We start from the raw sequence: 12,521 nt of genomic DNA, 5'->3' as shown, positions 1-12,521 counted from the left end.
TCACTAATCATGGGTTTCATTCTGATTTAACCATTTGTATCTCATTCGGAATCTATATGTGTGCGGATGGGTATCTCTCTCCTTGTTTTCTTATCATTTGACATGCGTATGTTTGCAAAAATGGTTTTCCAATTGTCCTTCATTATCCGTGCACTTTGCTGATATGGTTTTGGTTGTGACATAAAAATTATAATCATATGTTCAATGTTATGTGGGCAAATGGCTACCTCTTGTATTGGTAACGAGCACAAGGTTCCCTATTGGGGATCTCCCGTCCCCTGCACTCTATCTGTGCTCAAAAAGGAGCCAAACATTTAGGGGTGACAGGTGTAGTCCCATATGGGACTTAGACGGTTCAATTGGTAATTCAAGCTGAATTTATTTTCCTTATTTCATATAGCCCAAAGCGTTTTAAGAAACTCTCTTCATCAGGGGCAAGCAATCATAGTTTTGATATTTTTATAAAATAATCAATTTTTTTTCATCAGTTTTGTGCCTACTTGATGAATCAGTTCCAGAATTCAGTTAACGTAATATTCCACATATTACACAATGTACAACTGTAGGTAAGAATCCTGTAAGCGATATTTAATCAACACTACACCTAAGTCAATGCCTAGTCTGGGATGCTGAGGAAAACCCTTATTGATGTATTTTTATATCTAGTTCAGTACTCTGGATGACAACCCTTGTATAACACCCCCCTCTTAGAATCCCCCTGACCCCACTGAGCCAAGAAGTAGTTTTTTTTTGCAAATTAAAAGGTTTATTTGAAAATGTAAACAATATATATATATCACACGTTATAATAAATTAATATCTGCTAGTACACTTAGACATATGATGTTGATCAACAATGGGTAATCTGGCACTAGCACACTTCTTTACAATCAATGAGGAGTTAGTATAGGATGGATAAAGTAGCAAAAATACTTTTATGATTTCAAGGGAAAAGCAATGAGGAATAAAATGCAGTACAGAAATACTTGATATGATTTTAGCCAAAGATAAGATAATCACTTTTTCTCTGGCAATTCACCCCCCTCCCCTATGCAATGTAAGAAATGGAAGGAGATGGAAAGAGGAGCACACAGTTCTCAGGAATGCAATCAAATACAATACGAAATTCAGTTCCCCCCCAGCAAGCTTAGAGGAAACAGGTAGGAGTTTGAAACACAGGCCCAAAATGATTTTACATGTGATGGCAATGGATGGGAAAATGTGCCAACTGATTTTAATTCCCTCTAGAGATTCAGGGTGAGTGAGAGATGCGTGTTGGTATTAGTTCAGGCTCACTTTAGCAATGCTCTATGAGTTATTACCAAGTTGCAACGGATTTTAACAAAAGAAAGAATGGAGCTGCTATTTTGACAAGTGGAGAAATTGAGCCAAAATCGCAAATTGCGGTAAATTTCGTGAGTGCGTGAATCGCGATTGCGGTAAAAGTATAAGGAGTAGGAAGTCTGGCTTGTTGGAAAGCTTAGATTCTAAGCTTTCAGAGGAAAGTTAAATCTCGTTCCTAGCCCACACGGTTCCAGAGATACGGACGATTAAATAAAGGTAGTTTTTCGGATTTAAAGTAAACTCAAAATGACAGGTGACAGCTTGCAGCTGCAGAATTGACAGGTGACAGTTGTGCAGCTTTAAAAATGACAGATGACACGATTTCTAGGAGGCAGTTCTACTTAGGTTAAAATAGTTTGGATTAGATTATTTTAACTAAGAGATTGGTTCTGCACAGTTCTGCTAGGTACTCACAATATAAATTTGAACTAGGCCTTGTCATGGATCTGGTCAACACGTCCGGCTGCGGTTCTGTCTGCTCGGCGGGTCAATCAGGCACCGATTCTGCTCACAGCGATCTGGGTCAGCTCTGCTCTGCTGGTCTAGCCTCTCTGGATTCTGGATGTAACACTGCTTTCGGGGTACTGCTACAGGTTCTTTCAAAAATTCTCGGCAAAACTTCAAACAGCTCGCCCGGCTGTTGAATAGTTTGGTTAGTTTTGAGGCCTGCTGAAGAGGATTCAGCTGGTGGATTCAGGCCTCTCTGCTACAAATTCTGGAGTTAATTTCTGCTACAGGTTCTGGAGATTGATGGATTTGAAGTCTGGATCTCTGGATGTGAAGTCGTCGGTCAGCTTGCTCCGCAGCAAATGGAATTGAATGTCTCTACCTGTCCCAGCAGTCTCTTTTTATGTGTTTTGGAAAGTGGGTGTGTGCGTTGGTCATAACTAAACCTGCCCCTCTCACTTATCATTGGCCAATTCCTCCTCTCTCCCTTGATTGGGGGAAGGAAATGTGAGTCAGAGTGATGCTGTAGGTTTTATGGTCAGAGGAACCTCCCCTTGTCAGATTGCACACAAATCTATTTCTGACCCAAATACATATTTATCTATGTACCATTTTTCTAATATTATAGGTCCAGTTAACATATTTTCTGTAGCACCAAACCATCAGATCCCTGTCTTTGTACGATGTTGTGTCCACTGATGACAGAATTCTCCCCTTTTCATCCAGATAACGACCTCTAAACCTTTCCAGATTTTACACAAATGTGCACCAGGGATATGGGTTACAGATGATGAAGTGTCAGATTTTTAACATGCATACATTTGGAGTGAGACCCTATTTTCCGCTAGCAACCCCCCAGAATACACCACAGGGTACTAACGCCTCTTAAAATGTTCACAGAAAAATCACAAAAATAATGATATTACTTATAGAATTCTGACAATTCTGCACTATGAGTATATATCTTTTTAAAATTATGCTCTGGTCAAAAAGGGGTGTGACTTCCCACATCACAGGGTGGAATAACTGGTTTATCCACTTCCCCCATGCCAGCTTGTTCACAGAGGCACAGCTGCCCCCAGTTTCTCCCAAGATGAAGCTATTTTATGACGCCCCCAGTATAACATTTGCCTGAGTCAAGGACAGGCCTTTGTTCAACTCCCTGTAGTCCCCAGCTGCCACTCCCCTTTCAATCAACAGGGCCATGTGACCTCAGGATGCAGCCAGGCCTGGCAGCCAGGCCTGGGAACACAGCTGTTGATCCCGTTTCAACTCCTGTCGGGGGTAGTTGTCAGGCAGAATTCAGTTTCATTAAGCCAGGTTTCAGCTAAATGTCACTTTTTGTTCCCAGTTTTCTACATTCAAATCAAACTGACAATTTTTACCTATACATTAAATAATTACTTCCTTCAAGTCATTTCAGAATATAGTTTTACATTGTATCCACCTCTTAGCAAGTCTTTCCTTGGTCTGGTTTTGTTTCATTTGTTCAGTTTTACACAAAAGTCTGGTGGTTTTAAAACGCCGGCTTTCTGATAGTGGTGAGTACTGGTAATGCAACCATTTTTGGGATTAAGAAAATGAATTCCCCACAGTTCTGAATTGCTTTTTGGCAATCAGCATTGCCATTCCCAATGGTTTCAGGCTACTGTGTGCGTAGCCCAATGGTGGTTTTAGGCAGTTCCCTCCTGTGCTCACAACATAGGCAAAAATGGGTGGCAGCCTATTCTTCATGTTTTCCCTGTGCACTCTCTGGGGAGTTCTGGCCATCATGATGTTTTCCATGCCAGTACTGCACAGTTTTATGGTAGGGCTTGGATGCATGGGTAAAAACATCCCACAATCCAAACTACTGCACCAACAATATGTTGTACCAAGTTTTGTCAATTCATAATTTCATATTCACAAGTGATCATACGTTTCCTTAACAAAAGAGTGGCTTACACCTTTCCTGCCAATGAGTTGGTTAATTCTCTGGTTCTTTTTTTAAAGCTAAAATGAGTGTGTATTCAACCTTGTTTGCTATGCCTTAAAGTTGCCTAATAATGCATATTTTACTGAATCATAGATGTAAAACAATTATCAGTTTAGAACTTCTAACCTCGAAAGACACTCCACCATTCATTCATTCTCGAGGATGATGTAATTGAAGGCATAAATACCACGTGCAGCACCCACTGGCTTCAGTTCTATTTTTCATTCTGAAGTAGATCTACCTGAATCAAATTGGGTTTGACCGTACTAAGCTTTGAAGGAGTGAAAGCTGAAATAGCATGGGAAATTGTACTGATGGGTAGGCTGGGAGGGAGATTAGGAATATGTGGGAGGAACATCCAGTCGAAAGAATGTTACCAGGCGTAAGTAACTTGTTCTTCGAATGGATCGTGTCCTCCAACGTATTCCTCATCTTTGATAGACTCCCAAAGCAGTGTTTGTTTTGGTGGAGGGAGTAAGAATGTTGCCATCAATGGTTCCCATGAACAGAATGGAGGACAGCTTTTCCAAAGCTTCCATCCTGGCTTAGAGTAGAATTACGGCAGTAATGCTTAGGGAAAGTGTGCATTGTGGACCATGTAGCTGCCTCACAAATGTTTTTAATGGGAACATCTCTTTGCAAAGCAGAGGAGGTAGCCATGCCCCTAGTGTAATGGGCCTTAAACCTTCTGGAGGATCAATGCTCACCAGCCTGTAGCATTCTGAAATTGCTAGAATAATCCATCTGGATAAGGTTTGCTTTCTCACAGCCTGACCCAATTTATGACCCGTGTAGCCTATGATTATTAAGGTCAGAGCCCTACGTGGATCGAACCTGTGCAACCTCTCTGCCTCTTTGCTAGGATGAGGCGAAGCATAGAAAGTTGGTAACACAATATTTTGTCCTACATGAAAGCCTGAAATGACCTTAGGTAGAAATGAAGGCTTAGCCCCCAGGATGACCTTGTCCTTGTGAAACAGAGTAAATGGTGGTTTAGAGGATAGTACCTGCAACTCACTCACTCTACGGGCTGAAGTTAGTGCTACCAACAAGATGGTCTTGAAAGCTAGTAACCTTAAAGGACATGAATGAAGAGGTTCAAATGATGTATAAATAATACATTTAACACCAGATTGAGGTCTCAAATGGGAACCTGAAAGGGAGATGGAGGGAAAACATTAGTGAGTCCCTTCAGAAATGTTATCACAAAAGGTATATTAAATACCTTTTTGGACCAATTATCTACCCTTTTGCCATCCCTATACAGTGGAATGGTTGGATAGGCTGCCTGTTTTGAGGTAGCGGTTGCCACCTGCACCACCAGACTTTCTGTGGTAGGGTGTTTCGATAAATAGCTGGGATCACTACTTGATGGACAGTATTTTTTGTGAAGTTCTTATTCACTGCCAGACTCGACTCTGGCAGCGAATAATTGGCAGTTGGCAATTACTCTCTTCTGAAGAGCAATGTGGAAAGGTAAAATGGGATCCTTTTTAGGACCTTTATCAAGGATGTCTGTAAGATCATCTTGTTCGAAAGCAGGGCAGGTCTGCTCCATCCCAGGTAATCCACCACCTTGGTCATCACCTGCCTGTACGAGGCATCTGCATGTTCATCTGACTCAGGCTTAACACATTCTAATTCTGGTGAAGTGTCCCCTCTACTGGCTGTCTGCAAGCAAATTCTCATGTACATCTTTCAGTCTAGACTACTCTGAAATTAAGCTATCTGGGACATTTGGTGTGCCATAATGCAAACCAAAAGGTGCATCATTATCAGATGGCTCATTGTCCTCATAAATGGTGGTCAAAGACTTAAAGAAATCCTTTCTTGATAAAGGAGTGAAGCTTTTTTCAGGTAATGGCATCAAGGGTTTTGAAAATTTCGAACCTGATGCCCGAGGAGTCGTTGATGTCTTTGAGGAATACATTTTCAACTTTGATCGCATCGAAGGCTTCAATGCCATCAATGGCTTCTATGGAACCACTGGTGTAAATGGGCCTGCTGGCTTCGATGGCGCAGTTGGCATAGATGGTGCAGCTGGCGTTCACGACCTCGACTTTGACTTGTCTTTCGACTTATGACTCGAAGGATCCCTTGATGATTTCTCATTGTGTTGAGGATTTGATGTCTCTCGATGTGGATCTGGCCTCGGGCCTAGGCTCAAGGGCATGCAGGATTTGGCTCAAGCCCTTTCCTTACCGGCTTTAGAAGACACAGTAGGAGGATGGCTTGTTGAGAGTTTTTGGCTCTTGAATATTTTAAGCATTTCTTGCCTGAATGCTTCCCATTCGGCAGGAGCTCTGTAGTTTGGACTCCGATGGAGACCAACGACTGCTGATTGTCAGATTGTTGGTGTGAGCTCCCCACCCAGTGAGTGAGGCATCCATCTCTACTGTTATCTCTGGCCAAGGTTGCCAAAAACGTTCTCCCTTCAGAATATTGTCCTCACAGGTCCACCACAGAAGATCCTGTGCGACCCTGCTTGGAACCTGAAGTAAGTCTTACATATTGCCCCGAGAACTGAGACCATTGTGTCCGGATAGCCCATTGAAAGGATCTCATTCTCAGGTGAGCCTCTGAAACCAGGAACATGCAGGACACCATGAGGCCGAGCAACCTCAAAAAGTCGAATGTCGGAGATGTTTTGCACTCTGAAATTTGGTGACCATCTGCAGAATGCCTTGAGCACCCACCTCAGTTGGCAAGCTCTTTCCCAAGGATGTATCCAGTACAGCACCAATAAACTGGAGCTTTTGGGATGGTGTCATATGGGACATCTTGTAATTGACGGAGAAGCTCAATCTGTGAAGATAGTGGCAGGTGATGCTGAGATGATCCAGGTCCTGTTCGGGAGAACGGGCACTGGCCAGTCAATCCTCCAAGTAGGGGTAGATGTGAATTCCTCTCTCCTGAGACTGGCTGCCACCATCAGTTTGGTGAAAACCCTTGAGCAGAAGTCAGCCCGAATGGCAGAACTTAAAAGTGATAATGAGAACCGCCAACAGCGAACCTCATGTACTTTCTGTGCTTGAGAAGGATTGGTACATGAAAATAAGCATCCTGAACGTCCAATGACACCATTCAATCCTGGAGTTGGTGGTCCTGAAGGATCTGAGAAAATCTGACCATCTTAAACGTTGTCCTTCCTGAGGAATATGTTCAAGTATCTCAAGTCCAAGATGGGTCTCAGTCCTCTGTCCTTTTTGGGATCAGGAAATATGGAGAATACTATCCTTTGTTCCTCTCTGCTACAGGTACCGGCTCTGTAGCTCCTTTCCCTAGCGGGGGTCAACATTTCCTGCAAGGAACAAATCTTGAATATTCAAAGAATGGCTCCCGGGTGGATAGTTCTGAAGTCTCTGAATGAAGGGAAGGCAGTAACTTTGGCCTATGGTTTCTAATGCCCAAGCATCCAAAGTAATATCTCACCATTCTTTCCTATGCTCAGGCAGTCTGCCTCCCACTGGGGTGTCATGACTCAAGACCTCAACAATGTTTTGAGGCAGCTTAAGCAGTGACTGTTGGTAAAGATGCCCCTGTTTGAGCGGGCTTTGCACCTCTTCCCTTGTCCACCACAAGGGAATCTTCTATAGCCTCTTTGACCAGCCATTCCTCTTGTTGTTCCAACTGAGGAGTAGTAGCGAAAGGATATACCCTTCCAAGATGGTCCACTGGGGTGAAGAGGCTGAGGCTATCTAATACCGGCACCCAAAGATGTGGCTGCGCCTTCGAGGTCTGCATTATAATAAGGCTTTCATCAGCCTTGCCGCCAAAAAGGTGAGACCCGTCACAAAGGCATGTTAAGGAGTCTAGACTGCACATCTGGTGTAAATCCAGACTTCCTTAACCACGTAAATCTGTGAATTACGGTGCTTGTTGCCATGGTTCTGCTGATGCGGTCAGCAGAATCCAGGCCCGACTGAAGAGACTCGCACATGGCTTCCTTGCCATCCTTAATAAAGGCTAAAAAAAGGTCTCTTTCCTTCCCTTCGGAAATATGCTCAGCCGCCATAGAAATGCAGTCCCATAGAGTGTATGAAAACATTGCCAAGGCACATGTGAAGTTGGCTGATTTAAGAGCCATACTTCCCAGTGGCCTTATCAGGACATTATTTCCCCGAACAGAGGGCAGAAAGGCCTTGAGCACAAGTCTGAGTGCCCTCAGCTCCAAAAGATGTTGATTCAGTCTCTAGTGCCCAACTGACCTGTTTACACTTTCTTGTTGAGTTTGTGTTTGTTAAATCGTACTACTTGCATAGCCAACTAAGGGTATCTTTTTTCGATTTAATGATTCCACCTTGAGGTAATATTAATTCTGTATCTCTTCATGCTATGTCCGAGACCCCTTGCTCTCCCCTCCACTCCCCACCACAATCTCCCTCACATTATATCACCACCCCCAAACATCCCTCTGAATTTTGTGGCAAAAATTAATACAGTAAAACAATTGGTGGGAAAAAATACAGTGTTGAAAGATAAGTGGCAAAAATACATAGTAACATTCGTAATGGTCATGATTTTCTTGTGGGTAGGCAAACCCGTCATAAAGTGTATCTCTCAACAAATAGTACCTTCACTAATGGCACACGTTCTGAATAGGCAGAAATACATCAATAACTCACTCAACCATGGGTTTACACACAGTCCCAATCAAGCACACAGACTTGGACGCCTGTGGCTGTAGACTGTGTGCACACACACACTCACAAGTGCAAGAAGCAATACCTGCAACCATGATCATGAAGAGACATGCCACAACATGATACAACATACGTCAATGCATGCTGCAGTATCCATAACATTTGTAGGTAGCAACAGGTGTTGAGGGACACAGTGATGCATGTCCCACACAACAATAATGTCACCACTGTCCCTATCTCTGTCCTGGCAGGCACCATCTTGCAGCAATCATGAGGCACAGCAGCTGCAGCAAAGCAAGGGACACATCTGTTGAAGAGGGCAGGAAAAAAGATTGCTGACATGGACACCACCACCACTGTCATTGCCACCCACTACTCCGTATGCACTGAATGGGGAACATTTCAGTGGCCAAGTTCTGTGAGCAAGGAGACTGCTCATCACACACATGCAGGCAGAGGAAAACATGAAACAGTAGGCACCGGCAGCTGCTCAGGTGCTTGACCTGGAGTAGGAAGGAGGCCAAGAACATCAACATGTGATACTTCTATGATGAACATGACCCACCATACTGACACCAATGTGCCCTCCACAGAACACACTAGCATACCTGACCAGACTGCTCTGTTGGTTGAGGCAAATTTGAACTAAAATGTGAGGCATCACATCTGGGTGAGGCACCCAATGTTAGGTGCAGATGCAGGAGTGCATTGTCCAATGACTTAAGAAACAGAATAAGCTTCACAGTGTCCAGAACCAGATCAATGACTCAATCAAGGAGTTCACGCTCAGAGGGCTCAGAGGGCATTGGTGGAAATTTGAGCGTCCCCCATACAGTCCATAGTACAAATAGGGAGACAATAATTGAAATGACTAGGCATCCCAGAGACCCCCAGGAGTGCAGTGGCAGCAGCGGTGGTTGTAAACGTTTCGGCCGTGGCACAATTGGTCGTGTGAGAATTGACCGTGGTCAATTCGGACGTGATGCCAATTTAGCTGCAGCCACATGGGGAGCGGGCGATACCCCTGCAACTCCCGTCCCCATGTTTGGTAGTGATTACCCAAATTAGTCGTTTCAAAATCACCAAATGGTACTGGCCTAATTCGGCCAATTGTACCTTTCTGTCAATTTGAAATTACCAATTTGGGTAATATCATAGCAGTAATATTACCAGAGCCAAACTGTTCATCCTCAATAGAAGTTAAATAAAGCTGCAGCCGCTGCAGCTACAGTTGCGCTATGGGTACCCAATAGTTCGCACACACAGGAATAAACTCCCCCGCTCTCCACTCTCCTTCACGGTAGTAGTGGCAAGACGCAGTGTAGTCACCGTGTGGATAATACCATAAACATTGAGGTACTGGAAAGAACCAGAGAGGACGTAGCTACGTCAAGCGGACAAGGGCACTGTGGTGGAAATGCAGTTCAAAGTAACAGAAGCAGTTCATGGTAACAAAAGCAGTTACAGAAGCAGTTAGAATAAAGTTTTTGGCTCAGGGATGGGAGTACTAGAAAGACAGGAGCTCAACAGATCAACTGGGCTTAAGCAGCATACAATTCCAGGAATTCCAACTATTCTGTGTAGCAAGAAGGTGTGCGAGGCCGAGCACACCATTCACGCCAAACACCACAAACACACTCTCCTCCACACTCCGTGACACACTCCACATGTGTGGCTATGGAGATGAATGTTTCTTCCTGGCGATGGACACAGAAAAAAGAATGCATGATCTCCAGAGCAGCAAGGCAGCAAGGCACCACAAAAACACTCTCCTCCACACTCCACAACACACTCAACACAGAAAAAAGACTGCACAATCTCCAGAGCAGCAAGGAACCAGCAACACACTCTCCTCCCCACGCTGCAACATGCTCCAAAATGTGTGGCTATGGAGATGAGTGTTTCTTTGTAGCAATGGACATGGAAAAAAGACTGCACAATCTCCAGAGCAACAAGGCAGCAAGGCACCAGCAAGGCACCACAAACACTTTTCCATCATAATCTATGCCCAGTGATTTTCCATAGTTGATCTGACTTCAGCCTATCACCAGATTAAACTCTATGAAGAGTCCCACCATGTTTCTGTTTTCATTATGGCAGAATGCCTATACCAACATGTATTCACATCTTACGGCTTGTACGGTGCTCTTCAGTATTCCAAGATGGCTTGCACAAACATTTCCACTCTTATAAAGGGATTCTATATTTCGACAATGCCATTTTGGTTTAGGGCAAGAATGCACAGGAACACAATAAAAGGTTAGAAAAGGCATTGAAGTATCTAGCAAAGGCGGGTTGCCGCACGTTAAAGAAAAATGTAAAATCAAGGTAAATCACTAGAATACCGAGAGCATGTTATTGCACGGAAGGGAAATGCACCATGGAAGAACTTGCTATACAGAATAAGTAAAAAACATGTAGAACCACCAAGAAAAAGTAACTGTTGTCTTTTTTAGGAATGGCGGAATACTACTCATTCTTCATACCCAACTTCATTGATGAACCTGAGGAAATTAATGAAAAAAGTGACAGCCTTTGAAAAGTTGGAAGCATGTAACTTTGAATTTCAGAAGATTTAACTAGTGCTCACTCAAACTCCCTCGCTGAAGTGCTAGAAACCGGGAAAAGGACAATGATTGCCATTGATGCAAGCAACATTGGCCTTGGTGCTGTTCTGTTTAAAATAGAAGACAACACATAATACACCCTAGCAGTTTATTTGGCTGATCCCCTTCTTACCTATAACTTCCATCCTATTTCTCTTCTTCCATTCCTCTCTAAGCTGTTAGAGCGCATTGCCTACTCCCAGCTCTCAACCTTCGTCACTAATCTCTCCCTCCTACCCCGCTTCCAATCTGGCTTCCGTCCTAAACACTCTCCTGAAACTGCTCTTACCTATATCCTTAACTCCTTTCTCTCTTCTCGACACTCTAAGCAATCCTCAGTCCTCATTCCTCTTGACCTCTCTGCTGTGCTCGACACTGTCGATCACCCTCTCCTTCTTAACACTCTGGGCCTCATTACGACCCTGGCGTTGGACCATGTTGCTATTAGCACCAGGGTCCATGCCGGATTCCGCCATGGTGAATGGCGGAATTACCGCCCCATTACAAGGATGCCGGGGCGGTAATTCCCCATTCACCATGGCCCCTTCCCCATTGCCATTTTTGGCCCATAGGGCACAATGGGAATGGGGAAGGCGCTAATTACGGCACCGTGAATTACGGTGCCGTAATTAGCACCAAGGTCACTTAGCGCCTTGGACTTTAACGCCTGCAAAAAGCAGGCGTTAAAGTGTGAATCTGGCGTTAAGGGTTTAACGGCGCCGCAGCCTTTTACGGCGCTGTTAACCCCTTAACGCCAGGGTTGTAATGAGGCCCTCTCTCCTCCTTTGGATTCCCAGGCTCCGTCCTTATCCTCTTACCTCTCCTCCTGCTCTTTCATTGTCTCATGGGGTGGCCGGTCCTCCCCATCCCAACCTCTTGAATACGGCGTACCATGGGGCTCTGTGCTTGGTCCTTTCCTTTTCTCACTCTATACCTCCCTCCTTGCCCCTGTTATCTCCTTGTTTGGCATTTCCCACCATTTCTATGCCGACAACACTCAACTCTTCCTTTCTTTCTCTTCCTTCTCATCCGACCTCCACCTGAAACTCTCTTCCTGCGTCACTGCCATAAAAAACTGGATGTCTTCCCGCTTTCTCTCCCTCAACACTGACAAAACTGAAGTCGTCTTTTTCCCCTCCAACTCTCTTCCCCCTCCCTGACCTCCCCCTTTCATTCATTTCCCTACCACTAATCTCCCTATCTCTCTCCACGCCCATAACTTAGGCGTCCATTTTGACTCCTCACACTCTTTCTCCCACCATATCTCTCTCACTTCTCGTGCCTGTCGCTACCACCTCTTCAATATTTGCAAAATCCGCCCTTCTCTCACCTTTCATGCAACTAAACTTCTAATCTCCTCCCTTATCTTCTCTCGCCTCTTCTACTGCTCCTCCTTACTCTTTGGCCTACCTACTTCTCATCTTGATCTTCCCAAGTCCATCTATCACTCTGCTGTCCGTACCCTCTGTCTCCTTACCTCCCGGGACTCTATCTCAGCTTCCCTCT

This window comes from Ambystoma mexicanum, chromosome 6q, assembly GCF_040938575.1.
Source record: "Ambystoma mexicanum isolate Mex_15411 chromosome 6q, UKY_AmexF1_1, whole genome shotgun sequence".
NCBI lineage: Eukaryota > Metazoa > Chordata > Amphibia > Caudata > Ambystomatidae > Ambystoma > Ambystoma mexicanum.
Note: the sequence above shows the minus strand (reverse complement) of the source record.